This window comes from Schistocerca piceifrons, chromosome 1 (assembly GCF_021461385.2).
Source record: "Schistocerca piceifrons isolate TAMUIC-IGC-003096 chromosome 1, iqSchPice1.1, whole genome shotgun sequence".
NCBI classification, from domain to species: Eukaryota; Metazoa; Arthropoda; class Insecta; order Orthoptera; family Acrididae; genus Schistocerca; species Schistocerca piceifrons.
Window position 1 is genome coordinate 319,818,632 of NC_060138.1, and position 20,598 is coordinate 319,839,229.

At 42.8% G+C, this 20,598-nt stretch overlaps 1 pseudogene; it reads left to right on the plus strand.

Moving 5' to 3' along the window:
* The first annotated feature begins 1,778 nt into the window (after positions 1 to 1,778).
* Positions 1,779 to 1,896, plus strand: LOC124726189 (annotated as a pseudogene).
* The last annotated feature ends 18,702 nt before the right edge of the window (positions 1,897 to 20,598 follow it).

Consider the following 20,598-nt stretch of genomic DNA (forward strand, 5'->3'; position numbering starts at 1 on the left):
GCCAGTATGGCGATGACGAATACACGCTTCCAATGTGCGTTCACCGCGATGTCGCCAAACACGGATGCGACCATCATGATGCTGTAAACAGAACCTGGATTCATCAGAAAAAATGACGTTTTACCATTCGTGTACCCAGGTTCGTCGATGAGTACACCATCGCAGGCGCTCCTGTCTGTGATGCAAGGTCAACGGTAACCGCAGCCATGGTCTCCGAACTGATAGTCCATGCTGCTGCAAACGTCGTCGCACTGTTCGTGCAGATGGTTGTTGTCTTGCAAACGTCCCTATCTGTTGACTCAGGGATCGAGACGTGGGTGCACGATCCGTTACAGCCATGCGGATAAGATGCGCGTCATCTCGACTGCTAGTGATACGAGGCCGTTGAGATCCAGCACGGCGTTCCGTATTACCCTCCTGAACCCACCGATTCCATATTCTGCTAACAGTCATTGGATTTCGACCAACGCGAGCAAGAATGTCGCTATACGATAAACCGCAATCGCGATAGGCTACAATCCGATCTTTATCACAGTCGGAAACGTGATGGCACGCATTTCTCCTCCTTACACTAGGCATCACAAAAACATTTCACCAGGCAACGCCGGTTAACTGCTGTTTGTGTATGAGAAATCGGTTGGAAACTTTCCTCATGTCAGCACGTTGTAGGTGTCTCCACCGGCGCCAACCTTGTGTGAATGCTCTGAAAAGCTAATCATTTGCATATCACAGCATCTTTGTTCCTGTCGGTTACATTTCGCGTCTGTAGCACGTCATCTTCGTGGTGTAGCAATTTTAATGGCCAGTAGTGTAGTGATGTGACGGTCTTAGGAAGTAGGTGAGATACATGCTTGATATTGTGTCGCCCCCAGATTCTGCGGACATTTCTGGGGGTGTTGCCGACAAACGGTGAGCCATGGCGGCTACTGTGAGGGCGCGCGCGCGCTCCTTCTAGAGCCATTTGTGCCCGCGTTCCATCGACTCTGGCCCTCGTCTTCTTTGCTTTGTTATGTGTTCCCTTTGAGGCCGTGTGATAGTGAGTGGTATGTGGGACACGGAGCTGGACGGGCATGTCTGAGTACTCGGCGTCCTGGCGATTGCAGCGGCTTGAACTATTGACCATTGGGCTTTAGGGTCCCGCGTTTTCCTCCTGCGTTGACTAGTGTTACAAATGCGTTTAGGGGCAAGGAGCCGCTTCTGCCACATGAAACCTCCTTACGAAGTGCATCAGTCAGTTGTGGTGCGCTAAATACGCCGAGATGTATTGGACAACTACGAGCAGGAAGCCAATACGAGCCGGCGCCTACCTGGAGTCCTAAAGATACTGGCCTTCCTGACATTTATCTGAAATTACATATGAAGACTATTCGGTAAGTAGTGTGCTTAAAGGTTGATAATTCTTCCTCGGCGTGAGCTGGCCACGATTTCGGTTCCTTTATGCCCTTTCATTTGACCATTTCTGGGGCTGTGTGTCAATCTGCAGGTTTCTGTAAGCTCCAAGCTAGTATTTTGCAATTTTTAATCCGGTAATTGAAATCATTGTTATCACTGAGTATTTGACACTGCTGACAGTAATTTCTGTTTTTGTAGACCTTGTAGCCCTTCTTGTGGCGAGTTATTGGATTTGGCCTGTGACTTAACTTGTGTGCGCTCAGCCTAAAGGCACACATCTGTAGGCCATTTGTGTGTGCTTCTTTGTACTTGCTCATTCTCTTACTCTGTGTTGAGGAGCCCTTCCGGTTATAGGTGGACGTTTTATTTGGCCATCTGCCATTGGTGCCAACGGCCTTGCCGCAGTGGTAACACCAGTTCCCGTCAGATCACCGAAGTTAGGCGCTGTCGGGCTGGGCTAGCACTTGGATGGGTGACCATCTGGTCTGCCGAGCGCTGTTGGCAAGCAGGATGCACTCAGCCCTTGTGAGGAATACTGAGGAGCTACTTGATTGAGATGTAGCCTCTCCGGCCTCGTAAACTGACATACGGCCAGGACAGCGGTATGCTGACCACATGCTCCTCCATATCCGCATCCAGTAACGCCTGTGGGCTTCGGATGACACGGCAGCCGGTTGGTACCGTCCGGACGGAGTTTAGTTTAATTTTAATTTCTGCCATTGGTGTGTATCCAAATTACGGTGTCTATTCGTCCCTACATGTAACAATTTTTTTACTTCTGATGAAGGCTGCCTTAGAGCAGTTGAAACCTTGGTAAAGGTGAAAATTTTTTACCTGTGCAACCGAAGAGCTGTATTTTCAAGTAATATTATAAATTGCTGTGTATGTTAATTTCTATCAAACTTGTTTGTTGTTTGTTGTTTGGTACATGTTGACAGCTTTGTATCGGCAGCGGTTGACGCGTTGCTGCTCTGCTGGTAAGGGGCAGGGACGCGTTTCCCTTGTGCCTCAGCGGCTTTCCCCTCATCTCACGAGGCCTAGGCGTTGGCGAGTCACACGCACTTTTGCGGATCTCCCGTTATAGCCTCAAGTTGAGTAGTTTACTGTCATTCTTTTGTTGTCGTGCCGCAGCGGGTGTGTTGTCGGATTATGAAGTAATTTACTCAGTGTTTCTGTTACTGTAAAGTCCTTGTGGGCGTGTGATGAAAGCCTTTGTGCAAACTGAGCACTGAGTTTTTCAGTGTTTTAGGGCCCCGGGGCCCCGGTAGTTTATTTAAGCACTTAACTTGATTTATGTGGCCAATGAAATGCTTCGGTTTGGCCAGCTTGGTCGTATATGAGAGCAGGATAACCAGTGGTATGCATTTTAATGTCTTTTATTCAACGTTGATTAAACTGAAATTCAAGTCCCGTTGAGGTATTAGCTCACGATTGCGATGCTAGTCGCGGGGAAAAAGTTTATTTGATCAATTATCTGTTTGTAATCGGACCGCCATTGTATTGCACATTTGATATGCTCTTTGGGTACCATTTGTAGTTTTATTTATAACTAAGCTGTCCTTAACACTACGATTTTAATTTAAAAACTTAGCTATTTGTATGTACTTGCGAGAATTTTGGTAACTGTTAGTTGGCTTGTGATAGAATTGTTATCAAATAAAAATATTTGTTTGGGAATGATAAATGATGCATCAAGTTGGGCCACCCTTCCATGTGTTTTCCTTAAATTAATCCCCATCGTTATCCTGAGTCTCAAACGGGATGCTCGCTAGTGATTTGTTCTTATCTTTTTCGTCCCGCTGTTTTCTAACTTCAACCTGTCTGAATGTACGCCCTCTCTGCCTGCAACTGTAGCCACTCTTTCGGAATGTTGTCTCCAGGTGCTTCAGCTCAGTTGGGCGACTGTCATGGTGGTTGATGGATGGTGCGGTGTGAAGAAATGTGCGTAAAACGGCTTCACGCTGGGAGTTATGCTGGCTATTGGAGGAGTTTAGATACAGATCAGTGTGCGTAGATTTCCTCTAATCGTTGTGTCCTGGCTTCCCGTCTGGTCTCCTTTTCACCTGGGCTCCAAGAAGCTGGACGATGTCCTCCTTTTCTACCTACGGGCTCAATTGTATATTACGGTGGAGTGAGTTGAGATGATGATGGAAAAATTCATTTAAACTCTCCCGTTCATGCAGAAAAATGTCGAGCGTGTCATCCACGTAGTGGTAAAATAGTTTAGTTTCACTTGGAGTTACTCCAAGACCTCGAAAAAGAAATGGAGTTACGGATGCGATGATGGAATTTCCCCAGAGATGGACTTAGGAAAGCAGTGTATCTAAGCTAGTATCGTAGTGTTCAAGGAGGCAGTGGGAGTGAAAGAAGAGTCTAGATCTCCATCACATCTCTCTGATTTTGGCTTGCTTAACCCTCCATTACTCACGCGAAAATTCGTGACATGGTCATTCTCGCGGATGACAGGTGTCATCCACAAAGCAAGCGGTCTATTTGTATACGTTGAAAGGTCTTTATCATTGTTTGATTTTTTATTAAATCTAAAGATAATACATTTAATATTTGTACACAGTATAATACATTCTAACGTTCGAAACAGTTCGATCATATGAAGAACAATATCTTCATTACATTGTCCTTCTGGTTGCTTACCGATGTACGGTTCTAAATTCAAAGTGTGAGCTGTTTTTACATCAACAAAAACAAACACTTTTAACTCATACTTTGCTGGTTTGCTAGGGATATATTGCCTGAATGAAATGGGCAGTTTCCTCTAAATGCCAAAAGCTGTTCGTCAACAGAAAGATATTCATTAGGTGAAAAATATTTTTGGCAGTTGTTCGTGAATAGTTCACGTACCTCTCTGATAGTTGCAAACTTGTCAGTCTCTCTGCGAACACCTCTATCACAGATATTATCAAACCCTAGACATCTCAACAGAAAACTGAATCGGTCTTCACTTATGCATAAATAACATGATTCAAGTCCATTTCCCTTTGAGTTATCCCACAATTTCGATATATTCTTCCTAGAAGATCTCAAAGATCCACACAGATATAACAAACCAACGAAAGCTCTGACCTCTCTCGCATCTGCTTCTTTAGCATCCCTTTCCCTAGAGGAGTCACCATGAACTTCACTGATGGATATATTAGTGCGTGTAGCGATAATGCTTATTATGTTTTCATCCAAGAACAAATACAGAATTTCTGTTTCTGTCTTTTTTATTCGAGCTTGATTTTTTGGTCCAGGCAAATGCGTAATAATATTACAAGATCTGCTTCTAACAATGGTAGGATATTTATTTTTCCTCCGTTTAGTTATTCCATCTTTCCCTAAAAGAAATGCATCCTCTTGAGCTACTTCTTCCTGTGACTCATATTCATCATTCTCTGGCGCTTCTTGTTCTGTTCCTGAATCATGACAGCTTTCATGAACACAGTCCTTAGTCTCTGAGTCAGCGCTATCACTGTGAGCATCTTCATCACTCATCTCATTGAACCATTCCAACAAAACATTAGGATCTCTACTAAACTGTGTCACAGTGTTTTTTTTTTTTTTTTTTGCTTTTGACATTTCTTCCACAATCTAAAAATAAAGAGAATACTAGGTAACATGGAAGGTAACTGCTTTCAATTTCAGTCATTCCAAATTTACGCACATGATGGATCGATTGAATCTAGGAAAGCAATAAAGTAATACAGACTTACTTTGTTTCTAATTGTGGCAGCAGAGCTCGCGCGGATGACTGGTGTCCTCCAGACTATAATAATGTTTCATAAACGAGGTATCTTTCGTAACTGAAAGCCAACAATGATTGCAGCTAACTGCTGGAGAGTTAACAGAAAGGTACTGAAAATGGCGCGATCACAATCCTGCCCTGTCAGACAAAATTGAGCGGGAAAGTCATGTGGATGGCGAGTGTCATCCGCGCGAGCGACGGAGGGTTAACACAGTCCAAGCAAAGGCTGGCACTGTTCTTCCAGGAAAGCCACTGCTGGTTTCTGACCCATCGTTGTCCATCTGAGCCAGTTCCTGAACTTCATTCTTTCTGATCGTGTACAGACTGAGCGTTTTATGAATGCGGTTTCCTGTCTGCAGTTTGGTATTTATGTTACTCCTGCCTCACGACGCAGTTTCTCAATAAACTCGCTCGGACTGTTGCCGCTGCCCTACTGCCTGCGTAGTGGGAATGCGTGCGTCGGCCACCCAGGCTTTCCCACGCGCCACTCCCTGCGGCCAGAGAGCCAGGCGGCCAGCAGCCAGGGGCACGCCAACGCCCACACTCTCCGGGGGCGCCACCGTGACCCGGGTTCCACTGTGCGCTCCGCTGTGCTCTTCGGCAGCGTCGGCGGTTGCTCAACCATCTCTCCACACATACCACAGCTGCCGTCACCACTGACCCACAGGCAGTCATGCAGCGCAGCCTTTTCACTGGAGTGTTTTTCTTCCGTTTCTTTCATCTCATCTTTTTCACATTCAATAGGTGTAGCTGCACACGGATATTTCTGTAAATAACCTTTACTTGACTGACAGAAAACGATTCTTTCGAAGTGCTGCATTTGGAGCCATGCCTCGTGACTTCACAGGGACGGTATGTTAATCTGGACTTGGCAGTGCTAATGGTAGAGTGTGAACGGATGCCCATTCATCGAGTCACTACACCCCCCCTTCCCTGCCCCCCTACCCCCCCCCCCCCCCCCCGTCCCCCTTCCCTGGACGAATTTTGTGTACGCCATCTGTCTCTGTCTACTGTTACTCCAAGCGAAAGTGTTAGAACGTTGTCGGAATATTTTCGAATGGTGTAACTGAGGAGGAGTGTGGCTACCGGCCATGTGTTCACCCAGTCGTATGTGGGAAACCGTCTACACACCGAGCGAGGTGGTGCAGTGGTTAGACACTCGACTCGCATTCGGGGGGGGACGACGGATCAATCCCGCGTTCTGCCATCCTGATTTAGGTTTTCCGTGATTTCCCTAAATCGCTCCAGGCAAATGCCGGGATGGTTCCTTTCAAAGCGCGCGTCCGACTTCCTTCCCCGCCCTTCCATAAACCGATGAGATCGATGACCTCGCTGTCTGGTCTCCTTCCCCAAAAAACAACCCAACAACAACAAACCGTCTACAAGTCACATACAGGCTGGTCGCCACGCCAGCCCTCGTCGATAGTTCGCCAGGCGAGGGCCGGTGCACGTTCTAGAATCCCGGAACTACCGTGCTAATGCGGAAAACCATCTGGGGTGTCATTTGGAGCAAACATTGATGAGCAAATCACTACGATCACTGCCCACAGTGAGACTGAATGCCGTCAAGTGGTGTTGTGATCACGGGACGCAGTAAAGAAGGTATATAAGGAGCAGAGACGAATGGGCAGTCATTCTATCAATGATACCGGCTTCAATTAGGAAAATCCGATGACTGAAGCAACTTTGTCGAAGGACACATGATTATGTATTCTCACCTAAGAACAAGCTTCTCTAAAATCGCGGAGTTGGTCGACTGGTGGCGTGGTACTGCCCCGATCCTCAGTAGAATGTGGCTGAATGATGGTGAAACGAGTAGTGGGAGACAATGTGTTGTACGTCCACACCTTATCACAGAACGTAGAGGTCGGAGGCTTGCCCGCTGTGTAAAACAGGATAGGCACCGATCTGTGGCAGAACTGACAGCAGATAACAAAACTGGTGCAGGCATACGTTTTTCGGAACACAGCGTTCAGTACACGTAATTCTCCGCAGCAGACGACCCTACCTGTTTCCATGTTGATCTGAAGGCAATGTAAATTACAACCGTAGTGAGAACTTGATCATCGAAATTGCTAGGTGGATCAATGGAAACATATCGCCTGGACTGAAGAATCACATTTTTCGTCACACACGTCGGTGGTTGTGCCCGGATAGACCATTATCCAGGTGAACGGATGCTGTACACACGTACCACCTCATGTACGCAGGCTTTTAGAGGCGATATTATGCTATGAGAAACATTCACTTGAGTTGCCCTGGGACCTGTGGTTCTAACTGACATGACTACTATGGACTGTATGAACATCATCGCTGACCACCTGCATCTCTTCTTTTTTAATGTCTTCCTCGATCCTGATGGCATCGTCCAGCAGAATATCTGTTTGCGTCACAAGGCCAGATTCGTGCACTATTGAGTTCGAGAGGACGATACTGATCTCAAGTATGTTTCGGCCATCAAATTCGCCTATAGACTTGTTAATGGCCACAATTCGGCTACACAGCGAATCCACAAGTTTCTTTAGGTACGTCATACCCCGGTATTTTGGCGATGTTGATTGCTACGTTCCACCCGCGCTTCTAACAGCCACATACGTTTCGTATGGGGTTAATACTGAATGACGTAGCAGACCAGTTGTGGTGCAATGGAATCTGTTTTCGGCGAACCAATGGGGGGGGGGGGGGGGGGGAGCACAAATATTATGGAACGGTGAGAATGAAATCGGCTGCAGCCTTTCGAAGGAACCGTCCCGTCATTTGCTGGCTCTGAGCAGTATGGGACTTAACTTCTGAGGTCATCAGTCCCCTAGAACTTAGAACTATTTAAACCTAACTAACCTAAGGACATCACACACGTCCATGCCCGAGGCAGGATTCGAACCTGCGACCGTAGCGGTCGCGCGGTTCCAGACTGTAGCGCCTAGAACCACTCGGCCACTCTGGCCGGCCCGTCATTTGCCTTAAGGGTTTTTCGAAAATCATAGATCACCTAAATCTGGGTGTCCAAACGGGGATTTGAACTGTTGTCTTCCCGAATGCGAGTCCCGTGTGCCCACTGCACCACCTCGCTCGTAAGAATGCAACCCTGTGAAAACGGCTGTTGTCATCTTGGAAAATGCGGTTCTCCTCAGCATATTCCCCTTGAAGATGGAGAAAAAAGGGCAACACCTGGTCATTAAGAACGGGAACATTGCTGTTCATCTTCACGGTAACTTCAGTGACTGGACCCAAATCATGGTACGAAACACACTCTGAAAACGTCACACAACTAGCTCCTACCTTTCATCCTCCACACACTGCGAGTTAAACACGTTATTGGCCCATCGGTGCACTCACCGACATTAGACATTTGAAAATATGCAAAAAGCAAGACTCCTTGGCCCGTACGACACGACCCGTAGTCAGCTGTGCTGACCAGTGCAGGACGTGCAGTTTCATGAGACTCTGTGAGAAATGAACTTTTGCGAGGTACCAGATTCCAAATACCCGTTGCTTGCCTTTGCCGTCGCAGAATTCGCTCGGAAACTGCTTCAGATGGACCTACAATGACAGCAGCAGTTCTTGTTTGTTCGAAACCGATTGTCATTAACAGAGCGTGACACATGTCTTCGGTCCTTGACAGTTAAGATATTTGCGACGTCTGTTCTTACGTCGTCTTAAATATTTTTTGTAGACACGTCGAATAGCCCGCGTGAATATAAATACAAATCACAGTGTGGTCCGTGGCACTTCCGAATACGATAGCTCCTTTCTAACATGATGTCACGTTTGTATGTCACTCCATGTTACTGCACTGAGTCCATACAACTTATTGGCACAATCACACTCTCATTACTTGCGTCAACGGTGGGACATCATATGACAGCCTGAACAGTATCGCTGTTGCAAGATATGGGGTGTTAACTCGGACGATTATGCGTGTGATAGATAAACAAATTGTTTTCCTTCATTGTGAAGCTTAATGCTTGTAAAGGCATTCAGGCCGTTTCCACATATCTCTGATAGTAATTTTGTCTTGATAAAATGTCCAATGTAGAACACATTCTTTGAGAGCACCGTGTTTGGTTGGTTGGTTGGTTTTTGGGGAAGGAGACCAGACAACGAGGTCATCGGTCTCATCGGATTAGGGAAGGACGGGGAAGGAAGTCGGCCGTGCCCTTTGAAAGGAACCATCCCGGCATTTGCCTGGAGCGATTTAGGGAAATCACGGAAAACCTAAATCAGGATGGCCGGACGCGGGATTGAACCGTCGTCCTCCCGAATGCGAGTCCAGTGTCTAACCACTGCGCCACCTCGCTCGGTGCACCGTGTTTGTTTATCACTGTAGCGAAGCGGTTCGCATGTCTTCGAGACAGACTGTCTACTTGCAGAAGTGGACAAAGAGCATAGAAAGGTAGTTATCGTTTTTAAAGTTACTGAAATATATAGACCAACGTCCATTCACTTATTCAGTGCAGCCAACGTGCCACTGCAGATTATTGTAGCTAATTTCTTGTCTGTTAAAAGACTTCCTAACATCAGTAGCTACGCTTTTGACCACACATTTACAGTATGAAATTCAATGCCAGTTTTTTTCAGTTATTGTAATTGTTTTAATAGTTATGAAGTTTTAGAGTATCAGACAATAATTGTAAAATTTTGTCACAAGACTTTAACAGACTAAATACCATTTGTTTATCATCATTCTACGTACCTCAAAAGAAACAGACTAGCTGAAAACTGGTATAGCCTAAGTAAATACTTCAATAAGCATTGTCTGATTTACAACTTCCTGTTTCCGTTTGAGATATGCGTCGACTGTTTGCAGTTTGAAGAAAGATATGAGTAAACGTTGACCATTAGGTTAATAAATCTTACTCTGTCAGTGTTCAACTGAATAAATGCATTTTTAGCTTTCCCAAGTGTGCTTTGCTTTATTGTACTGAGTTATCATCAGTGGCCTGAAATACATACTCATTTTCATTTAAATGCAAAACTTCTTGCTTGCACATTATGCTATTATAGTCGTAAGTTACGAGGAGTTCTGGTCATGGCATTTTCTTCCTAAGCCGAGACGTTTCATTTCTTACAGTGTATGAATCAGTTATCTTTTATGTTTCATAAATGGTTCCAGGTATCGAAACGAGATTTTCGGAAAAACATATTCCGTACAGTGACTCGTTATTTTATTGGAATGTCGTAGTCTTAACTCATGTACCAATAACAATACTGAAACATTTATAAATCCCTGCCATCTTCAAACAATCAATAGCATATCGTGTTTTCTTTTTTTTTTTTTTTTTTTTTTCCTGCGTGCAGTCCGATCTTGCCCTTGTTTGCTTCAGTTGTCTGTATGCTCTGCCGAATAAAAGGCTACACATGACCTTCGTAATGTGGCATATGAAATTAATTTTCTGGTAACCTTTCCATTCTTTGGCGTTATAGCCCTTGGTAAAGGGACCAGGTAAGTTTCACCTTGATTCTCATGCCAAATGCCCTTGTCAAATGTTCTACTGATGAGGTTACTTTTTAAGCAAGACCATGGCACACACAGAAAGTGCCACTTACATTACATTCAATAAAATAGCAAAAATTACCGAAGAAAGAATTCGAAACTTCAGGCAGAAGACATATGGGCCTTTGAGATCTTTTACAACCATCTACAATCAGAGAAATATACGGGACTCAAAACCTCTTACCGGACACAATGAAGAAAATAATCACAAAAAATCTATGGTGTTCAGGCACCCTGGGATACCAGTAGACTCTGAAAATTCCTGGAGCTATGGATATGATTTCACATGCAAAGCAGATCTGTTCCTCACAGGTGCCGCACAAATTGCTGGACGAGCAGAAGACATCACGGATGGAAACATCTTGGAATTTCAGTGATACATCTGATCGAGATTCATCTTCTAGGCAAACTGTCAGCTCTGTAGGAAAGGCCTGGTGCTACCAGTTCGATCCGGAACAGAGAGTACGCAACCTGTCACGGCAGCCGAGCGCATCTGCTTGCGCCGTATTTAAACCGGCGTCCAAGGGCGTTTCACTCCTTTGATTTATCCTAAATGAGGCCAACGACATTTTCTATCAGCTTTATAAACGGTTTCCAAATTGTGTTGTGGACAACTAAGAAAAACGTATTGGTAAATGGGTTTTATCTTCACCGTTTCGTTTTGTAATATCTTGTGAGACTGAGAGAATGTCATGTATGACGCACTGCATATTGACATCTTCGACTGACGTTTGCTTAACCACTTTCCTGACGTTTCGCCATACGAATGGATGACATTGCCACAGATTCACTCTCCGTTGCGAGTGGTCGGCTGTGACGATTAATTGTTTTACACTGATAGCCACTCGTGCCGGGGAAACGTCAGAAAAACCATTCAACGAACGTCAGTCCCAAGTTCCTGAGATGGAAAGCAACAGGTATTACGTTAGCAACTGGACACGAAAGCCTCACGAATTTTGTGATGTCACATATTCAGGCAATTACAGAAAAAACAACTCATTTGTTCCGTATTGGTTTGATATCAACATAAATATTTCATACATCCCGAAATACTACCGTCATGATCTGAAATATTATAAGGCAAGAGCACCACGTTAATTACCCCAAAGTGATACTTAAAGATCCAACAGTTTCTACGCAATTTCTGGGTACGATCAGAATAGCTAAAGGGATAGTTTTCTCTCCCCATACACACCTTGTCCTGTTCAGATGTATACTTTGTACCGAAAACTCCAATCTTAAATATCGAGAAAAAAACTAAATAACTAGGATTGTCTGTTGCATATTAATTAGTACCTTATCGTCAAAATTCTAAACCATTAGATAATACTTTCTCAGTTACTCTCAATATCATGGAATTTCTGTTTTTCACGGAGTAAGATGTTGCTGGTCTTCTAATAATCTCTCAATTACATTTGTGATGGAAGATTCTTTCATTCACAATACTCTAGAAGACACGAACATTTTTGAAACACTAATACTAGAAAGTGAACTTACGCTGTTATATTGCAGATATTTAGGCGACCGTTTAAGGTATCTGGCTTACTCAGGGGAAAGGCTGGTAATTTCTAGTAAAACGGGTTTAGTTCTTACCTATGTACTCTCCCGACCCCCACCCTTAAACCATCTCTTGTTAACTGCGCACGGTATTTTTCTGTTTATCGTCAGTTACGCAAAAAAAGATTGACACTCCTCTCTGCGAACATCTTGGGAGATATCTTGTTGCACGTTTTGCAGTATTCCGTTAGTTGTGTCATCCTCAAGGATTTATCAACGAGGCCGTTCTTTATTGCCGCCTCCTGTAACCACGCTAATCACTCTAAGGTATGTACAAATTGCGCAAATTCCATGTTCCGTCTATTATCTGAAGACAAAAAGCATTTACTAAGTGATTGTTTGGCAGCGTAGAGGCAATTGTTTCCTCTGTGTCAAGGACTAATCACGACGGCTGGTTCCGGTTTGCTTTCGACATCCAGAGTCGATTAGCGTGTTTTTCTCCTAGAGACGATAGCATTCCTAGGTGCAAGAAGCGACCTTTCCTCTCCCGGTTGCTGATGTCGAATGCACAAGCCCGAGAACTTCGTTTAAGTGGCATCTTCACATTTGTTATCTTTTCTATTCGGTTTCTGATTTTACCGAAATGGTCATTGGCATCGCATAAAGATTTTACTTCTTATGTTGAAAATTAATAAGGAGTTAGTCATTTCTGAGAAGAAATTAATTTTGTTAACCAACGCGATTAGCTGTTACACGGTTTAAAACCTGCGAAAATAGATTTAAAAAAAAAAAAAACTCATAATTGTAGTCAATCCTTCTACCATTTTAGATCATATTCTGGTCGCAAAAATGTATTATTAAATACTTTGTATTACCAGAATTCCATAATCCTCTTAATAGAAATTTATTGCTGGTGAAGTTGAAACGGATCGTTTCATGAATGTCAGCACATCTGGCGCCTCGACTAAGGATGTTCCGATACGAATAAATACAAGTACAGATTCCATACATTTGTTTCAGAACCGAATACTTTAGTATCGGATCATTCTTTAGGTTCTTACTCAGTATCGAAAGAAAACTGCTTGTATGCAATGGACTTTAAGCGTATACTCTAGTAGTGAACGAGAGACCACTTGTGTCTGTGGTACTGCCATCCGTCCCCCTCACTAACAGTTGTCTCTTCGTCGGTTCGTCGACCATATTGCGTGTGGTTTGCACCGAGCAGCGCTTGTTTCTCGTTGAAACTATGTGAGCCGTAGCGGCCTTTCCTTACCTTTGATGCTGGCCATGTATCGGCTCTTCCATTTAACTCTCTTTTGCAGTGACGTTATTGGCTGTACGAAGCTTTTATGGAGTGGGCTGCGACAACTGCGTCTTGCGATCAGCTGGTCGCGATGCTGATTGGCTGAAATTTAGATTCATGACGTAATACATGTTAGCCAATCAGGAGCGCAGCTAAGATTTGATGGAATACAATATCTCTGCTTCACACATTCTCGTATACACATATAGACTTACTAAATAAAAACTCGAAGCCGCCATTTGCAGGGAAACAGTGCGCAAACAGGGTTCGTTCGTGTGCTGCTTTTAATTGTAACAGTATAATGGAAGCAAAGACGAAGACGGAAACAATTTCAGTCATTTCTGGTTGTTTGTTACTTTCTATTACTTCTATATAGTATTTTCATGGAGAAATAATACATTATGAGCGTTTGTTTTTGTTTAGGTTTCCCCTTACAAACGATTTTCTAAATCGGGAATGGATAGTTGCTACTCGGAGAGAGAACTTCCAACCGACAGCAAATCATTTGCTGCGCTCTCTTCAGCCGGTCGGTGTGGCCGTGCGGTTCTAGGTGCTTCAGTCTGGAACCGCGTGACCGCCACGGTCGCAGGTTCGAATCCTGCCTCGGGCATGGATGTGTGTGATGTCCTTAGGTTAGTTAAGTTTAAGTAGTTCTAAGTTCTAGGGGACTGATGACCACAGATGTTAAGTCCCATAGTGCTCAGAGCCATTTGAACCATTTTTTGTGCTCTCTTTACTTTGAAGAGAATTGTTACATGGAAAATTATGTAAATAGACGTCAACTGAGGGACGATGCTATACCGACAGTATTTGGATTTCCAACTCATTTGAAAAAGGTATAGTGTCCTGGAAATCGTGCAATATGCGCCGCCTAGGTTAAATAGTGTGGAAATACTGTCAGTGTTTATAATTTTGAACGTTCCTTTTCCAGGTTACCAAAGCAATCAAATATATATTAAGTATGAATCAGAGGTAGGTTGAATATTTGCGTTTAGATACTTAACATGTGTTGTCAGGTGGTGATTATACTTCCAAATTGGTCAAATATTTGATAAAATGTTGCAAACTCAACCACTTTTAGAGGTGCTATCAGTGTTAAAAACTAATGTGCTAATGAAATTCTTACCGTATTTAAAGTGATATGGGTTATTACAATTAATGATACCAAAATTTGAATGTAGACAATACTGTGCTAAACAAAAGTAAGCGTGCAAAATGTACACAGTAGTCGGCAAAAAGCAAACAGGACCTGACAGGAAAATTACGTGAATTAAATAATAATCGTACTGTCTGCTACTTTAAAAGTTCCATGTAATTATCTAATGGAAATAACTCGATGTAAACTCGCTCCACCTTGTCAGGAAAGAGCCTTACATTCTTAAATTTCGGGTCTCTGTGCAAACGTATTTCGGAAATTAGGAAACTTCATTCATTTAAGTATACTTTTAAAATAGACTCGAATACTCAGTACTTTTTTAAACAAACATGTGTTTAATTTGTGATTCAATTTTGGGGGACAGTTGCCTCGCTTCTCCGCTACGGCGTGGTAGGGGCTTGTATACACACAGTGAATTACTCGTATTTCTTTGAAATGGCTGGTTTTATTGCGTGTTACGTATGCGGCAGTGAATTTTCAGTGAGAGAGCTTTTGAATGCTCATTTGAGAAATGTTGATAAAATACAGCAGATGGAGGAACTGCGATTGAGTACTCAGAAAGTGGCTACAGCTTGAAATGTAATTTTTAGGCTAAGCTGCGACTACATGTGTAATAAAAGCACGTGTCTGAGGCGGTAAAAGAAACTAGCGAACTCCAATCGAAGGTCGAAAAGTTACGTGCACACTGCCTATTTAAATTTATAGCGTCCATTGTGGATTGTTACATACTTGCCTGACCTGTGGTCATTAATCCTTAGTTTTGTTGGCCACTAGAATGTGTTATTATTTGAAAGCCTAAAAACACGCGTTTTGTATAGGCCTAAACTATACACTTACTGTGTGCTACATGCAGTATAGGTTAAACTGTTGCAACTAAATCATGTACACACAAATTAAAATGATGAAAATTATACCACCAATGGTGTGGCGTCAGTAATTTATGTAAGTATCTAATAGTGCAGTTTTTATTTTGTCTCCTTCTGTTTGGATTGTACTTTCTGAACGTGAATGTATTACCTTTTTAACATTTACGTCTGTGATAATTTCAGTTAATTGAAGGAGAGTTGTGGGTCTTACACTAAGAAAAGCACTGTAATTGTTTTTCTCCAGAGATTTTGTTTAGGGTTTTCCAAGTGAATGTCTGAGGAAAAATGGAAAACCAAAAGCAGTTTTGTGTCCAGTTATGACTCCAATCATTTAAAGGATGGCACTACACGAACCACCTCTATGTGCCACAGAAATGGTACTTCTTCATTAAGTCGCACTGCAAAAGGCCAAGGTACCTGCAAGATGGGGAAAAACTGCACTGCTGCCATAGAGCTTCACGAAGAAGAAAGTGGAGTTTTTAGGATCATTTACTACGGAACACATTTCGACCATGAATAGACCATTGCTTTCCTGCATCTCAGTAGTTCCGATCGAAAATCCAGCACCTGTGAGTATAATCTTAATTGCAGAATGCTGTTGTCCTATCAAGGATTTCCAAAAACATGAGAGTCACTCTTGTGATTAAAATATGATCTGAAAGTTTCTCCACCAATTGTGAAGCTTGTTTTTAGTTATATGTAGTTGACTTTTTAATTTCTTGGCAATGAAGGATAAATGAATTTTAATATGGTTATGTGATCGGGAGCAAAAAGTGTGAATATGTTGACTGGCAGTTCATATGAATAGCATGTGTGTTGGTAGCATGAATGTAATCGTTGTGATCCATACTCATCACAAGAACGCTGATTTTAATGTCATATGCTTGGGTATGTAAGAGTAGCTGTAATACATTACAATGATGCAAGTGTGGACGAAAATTCTGATGTCTTTACAAATTGCCTACTTACTGCATGCGTCATAGTAATTTCTTTCACAAGAATAACTCAATAATGCATCTACATAGACTGATGACAAATATTTATTCTGTCTTGTCCAGCAAGGTAAATACGATGGCTCAGGGTATCCGCAGCTGTAGTATTGGATTCGAGACTAGACTAAAGCGCCTACTGCAATGGTGTGACGTGCACTTGTACACCTCCAACACGTCCGGTTCATAGTCAACTGACAGTGGCCTCGGTAGTTGAAACAGGCCAGCGTTTTTAAAAATAAAATTCATTGGAACTATTGCTGTAATCTGGTCTTAATTTATTCTTCCGTCTATGGTGTGTTAATGGCATCTTCATTACTGCTAGAAGGGTATACTGAATTTGTTTTCAGGTAATTTATTTTAAACTACCCAGCTTATAAGTACTTACAGTAACTGCTATATGGCATGAAATTATTTTATTATGGATGATTAACTTCACTGTATAGTGTCTGCATGTACTTAATTAGAGTTAGCACTTTTCAAGTTGGAGTAATTGTAAAATATTGCAGGTAAAAATGCTGAGGGGCTCACTTTCCAGAGAATTCTAAATGATGTCAGGGACTCAGTTCATTCCAATGAAGTGGAGAGGCTGCATCTCCTGACACAACATAACTTCCAGAATAATAAAAGAGCCTTCACCATTGGTGATGATCAACACATAGCACTGATGAAGTGACTGTGAGTGTGGGATTGGGAAAAACTGAAGATTGTGTTCTCATCTATAAGAAAGAACGTGAGGACCGGGAAAATTTTGAATTTTGACAGCAGTGACTCAGTATTATTGACAGATTACCAAAAACAGTTATTACAGAAATCTGGACAAAGTCATGCATGTGTAGACTCTACACATTGTGCAAATATCTACAAGTTACTAGCGACCACGTTGTTAGTTGTAGACGATTTTGGTTCGGGTATGCCTGTAGCATTCGGTGTGTCAAATCGGGAGACTACTTCCATAATGACTCAGTTCTTTGTTGTTGTGAAAGAGAGGAATAATAAAAGCGTCTGTTTTCATGTCTGACGTCACTAATTCATTCCGTAGTAGGTGGAAATGAGTTCAAATGGTTCAAATGGCTCTAAGCACTATGGGATTTAGCATCTGAGGTCAGCGGTCCCCTAGACTTAGAACTGCTTAAACCTAACTAACCTAAGGACATCACACACATCTATGCCCGAGGCAGGATTCGAACCTGCGACCGTAGCAGCAGCGCGGTTTCGGACTGAAGCGCCTAGAACCGCCCGCCCACTGCGGCTGACGGAAATGAGTCACAGGACCCGCAGAAAATAAACTGCTGTGTGGTTGGCACATATACTGCAGCTGGCGGAATAAATCGAAGGAAGTGCTTGGCAATGAAGAAAAGAAAGCACTGGTGTACAAGGCACTTCGTATATTGATTGAAAAGTGAACATAGACAGTTGGGATGAGCTGCTGGAGTCATTCATCCAACAGCTTCAAGCAGATGAAGGTACTAGAAACTTTGGTATATGTTTCTCTTCATAATATTTACTCCGTCCTCAGTAGTGGGCATACTGATAACGTTGAACGTTGCAAACTGGTTCAGAAATGGCTCTGAGCACTATGGGACTTAACTGCTGAGCTCGTCAGTCCCCTAGAACTTAGAACTACTTAGATCTAACTAACCTAAGGACATCACACACATCCATGCCCGAGGCAGGACTCGAACCTGCGACCGTAGCGGTCACGCGGTTCCAGACTGTAGCGCCTAGAACCGCTCGGCCACTCCGGCCGTCTGCAAACTGGACATAAACACAAATGTGCTCCTTGAAACAACACATAGAATTTTGAAACATCATTATCCAGAAGGAAAAACAAACAGTAGACTTGAAAATCTACTTGTTGTGATAATGAAATTAGTGTGTGACAAATTGTGTAACAGAATGGTTAGACTTAAGGGTGGCCATTCACGTAGGATCAACTTTATGGAGGACCATTACAAAGCTTTATATAGTGTTAAGGAGATGGACATAACAGTCAGTATTGATGGTACAGAGCTTCATGTGAGGTCACATACACATACTGTGATTTAAAATAAAACTGAGTGTAGCTTAGAGTTAAAGTTGACACGTTCCGTTTTTTAATAAATTTATACACACTTGCTGTTCCTGTGCAGACAGTTTAATTCATTAGAACACATGTAAACACATTCGTGCCGTATCCATGACCTGTGCGAGCCGAGGGGGCTGATTTCACCTTTCCGTTCTCGGTAACTCTTAGCTGGTGTATCACCAGGAGGCACGGATACTTCAGGGTGCAGTTGTCGATGCCTCGCTTAGTCTTCAAAAGTGGCCGCTAGAGTCGCGTCTGCAGAGAGGCCTCCAACGTGCGGAGCTGGCGGCAGCAGCAGCGCTTGGAGCAACAGACAAGTGATGAAGATGGGCACGATGTCTTTTCTGGGTCGTCGTTCACTCTTCTTCTCCAGGACTGGGCAGAAGGCAGAGGTCTGGGTCGCGTGTGTTGTGCGCAACTAATTGTTCAGCTATGTGCATCGATTTCCTATCCTGCAAGCTGCTGAAGCAGATCTTCTTTTTATGTTAATTGAGTCGTCATGCACTCCTTATTATCAGGATCAGTGATTCCAGGACTAATGTGTTGCCCTGTCTGCTCTGTGTGATTCTGAAGTAACTTGTATTAATCTGCTGGCCAGCGCTCTCTCTCAAAAATTTGTCGTGGTTAGCTTCTTGCTGGGTGGGCCTGTCTTACCTGCGGCGATGTGCACTGGTCTCAAGCATTTCCTAGTGCAGCTTGCTACTTGTTTGCTCTTGCCTGTCCTGGCTGTCTGTATTCAAGCTGAGTATCTGATGGTATCTGACTTGCACTGTAAACGAAATTTTTCTGTCGGGCAAGAGGCCTATGATTAAGTGGCGTCATACAAGAAATTTTCTCTTCAATGATCAACGTTCTAAACTTTATAGCAAATTTTTTGGTGTAAACCTTTCGGGTAATCCCTAAAGATCAATTGTTATCATTTTTAATATTTATCTTGCAGGGGTCTGCCTAATGTCTTACATTTAAATTCGCTTAAAGAAATTTTTCTAGAACTGTTTTAACTGTTTTAATTGTCTAGTTTATTTACAATTGTTTAAAATGACCAATATTGTTATGGTCTTCTTTCTCGAATTTGTTTGAGTTTCTTCTTATCTTTATTCACTGGTTTACTCATTCACGTATTTCAACGCCTTCTTGCCTGTAATGGGAACTTCAACTTTTCCTACCTGTTTTCCGAACAGGACCTTTTGTTACTCAAAAAAATATATAAAATTAAATGTTGTTGTAAAATGATAAATGATGTTAGTTAGAGGGGTCTACTCCTTCCATGTCATTTCCCCGATCCTGGTAATTCCCGGTTTCACTATGATTTATATTTTAGGGCCACTTTTAAACCATTTGAAGCAACAGTGACTGAAGATGCTGCTGCAATTTTGTGTTCACTGAAAACAAACTCTTACGACCATGGGAACACATCTCTGGTCTAGAACCAGTGTCGACATATCAGGTTTCAATTACCAGTTCATTTCAGGTAAAGTGTGCACAGAAACCCTGAAATCATTGCAGAAAGATGAAACTCATTCACTGTCACTTTTTCAGTCCGACTGCAGGGAAGCACCAAGACGATCCAACAAGGAGGAGGTAAAAGTGCAACAAAGGTCTGGTAAATGTAACAAGTAGCCAAAGGTCAATTTGAAGAAACCAACCATTGCTGAAGAAGCAAATGTTTTTGGCAATGAGGCCGCCTGAAATTGAAAAATTAAATGTTCATATTGATTCTGATCATAATTACTGATGGCCCTAAGTTTCAGATGTGTGTGCTTCTGTACATTTCATGGTTTATAGGCCTACTTGAAACACGTAAAAACGAACACATTGCTTAGTATGCCTGTTGGGGACACACAGAGACCAAGTGACGTTAATAAAGAAAATAACATTTCTTTTTGCGAAGTTGTCTTCGAATTGATACCTTTATCCCTTTATTTACATGTCTGATTAAAAACTGTTAGCTGAAATACGAATTCGTTGCATTAAAAGTGATTGATGTGTAACTAATGCAGGATATGTATTTGGCATGTGAAGCCCCTTTTAAGTGATGACGAAAGCCTGCGATTTACAATGTATTGCTAAATGCAAACTAAAATTGCTTCC